The sequence below is a fragment of the Electrophorus electricus genome, chromosome 6 (assembly GCF_013358815.1).
Source record: "Electrophorus electricus isolate fEleEle1 chromosome 6, fEleEle1.pri, whole genome shotgun sequence".
In the NCBI taxonomy this organism is placed as follows: domain Eukaryota; kingdom Metazoa; phylum Chordata; class Actinopteri; order Gymnotiformes; family Gymnotidae; genus Electrophorus; species Electrophorus electricus.
The window spans coordinates 3,953,235-3,954,791 of NC_049540.1; the positions used below are offsets into that span (position 1 = coordinate 3,953,235).

The following is a 1,557-nucleotide window of genomic DNA, read 5'->3' on the forward strand; positions in this document are numbered from 1 at the left end:
GGTGTTATACTAGTCCAAAGAGAAAGAGAAAGTTAATTACCTTCGCGTCTCACTACATGAATATAAATGTTGGTGAGTATAAACTTCAGAACGAAATGTGAAATAGAAACAACATTGTTTTGTGTGACAATCACATTGTTTTGTGTGATTATGATTCTTTATGATTTCCAAATTTCTAGCAGACGCACTGAATCTTCGTTTATGACCTTTTCCCTGTTTTGTTAGATACAAGATTAGCTTGTTTTACTCTGGTGTGTCTTCATATACAGTACATGGGTAATGCAACAGTCTGTCCAGTCAGTATAGGGTTAATGCCATAAACCCTGCTTTTGTTGGTAATTTGACCAACACCATGCATAGTTCTCTCATCTGAGAGTCAGATGTTTAATTTAATGTGATGTCTTACTGAAAACTTCCACACTCTTTTGAAGGGACTAGGAGTGCAAGTTTAATATATAACATAAAACAGGCTGTCTCATTTTTCCCTGCAGGACATGAGCTGTGAAAGCAAGTCTGCTGAGCAGAAAACTGTGACTTGTTTTATTTACATTTGTGACGGGTAGGACGCGTATACATTGAATTCCTTTTGGAATTGGCCTGTGCTTCTCTACCTCCGCAGTCTAGTGCATCCCAGAGAAGCTGTGGGATCCTTGATGTGCGTGCATACGTTTCTCCTATAGTGTTCAGTCAGGAGAAATTCTAATAAGCAGAGCTTATCAGTATGCATATATGGATTTTATATATTGTCTTCTACAGATGTAAATTCAAAGGCGATCACTCACCAAGACATTGCAGCCATGCAGAGCCAAAATGAGGCATCAGGTAAAGAAGACCAGTTTAGGGGTGGAGGGTTTTAGAGAAAGAATAAAAAACTGGAGGGAGAATGACCCAATTACTAAATTAAGTGTTTAAGCAGACCTGAATGTCATCTGGAAATCAAACGGTATCATCCACTCATTACAAACACTTGTTCTTAAACAGGACAGACACATGATCATCAGAATACCCCAAATGAGTGTGGAGAAGGAGTGACGCATGCTGCTGAGAGCAAGGGGTGCACAGCAGAATTCAGTGGAAAAACTGAGCAAAATAAAAGCAAGAAACAGCTAAATGAAAGTGAGAAAAAGCAAAATGCAAGTGAGGAACAGCAAGATGAATGAGAGAAACAGCAAAAAGAAAAAGAGCATACTGAAAGAGAGAAACAACAAAATGAAACAGGAGCAGAAAGAGAAAGAGCAAAATGAAAGAGAAAAGCAGCTTGATGATAAAGAGAAAGAGCAAAATGAAAGAGAGAAGAAGCTAGATAGAAAAGGGAAAGAGCAAAATGAAAGAGAGAAGAAGCTAGATAGAAAAGGGAAAGAGCAAAATGAAAGAGAGAAGAAGCTAGATAGAAAAGAGAAAGAGCAAAATGAAAGAGAGAAGTTAGATAAAAGAGGCAAAGAACTACATGACAACACCAAGTCTTTGTATAAGTTTTAAATCCTTATTTTGTTAAAATTCACAGGTTAACCCATTTACACTGATACTTGCTACATTATACCATATATATATATATAT

The 1,557-nt window shown here is 37.1% G+C and overlaps 1 long non-coding RNA gene across 1 annotated transcript; it reads left to right on the top strand.

The window, feature by feature from the left end:
* The first annotated feature begins 628 nt into the window (after window positions 1-628).
* On the top strand, window positions 629-1,003 carry LOC113590593. Its single transcript, XR_003412112.1, has 3 exons — window positions 629-655; window positions 757-822; window positions 982-1,003. It is a non-coding gene; the product is annotated as an uncharacterized LOC113590593 (long non-coding RNA).
* The last annotated feature ends 554 nt before the right edge of the window (window positions 1,004-1,557 follow it).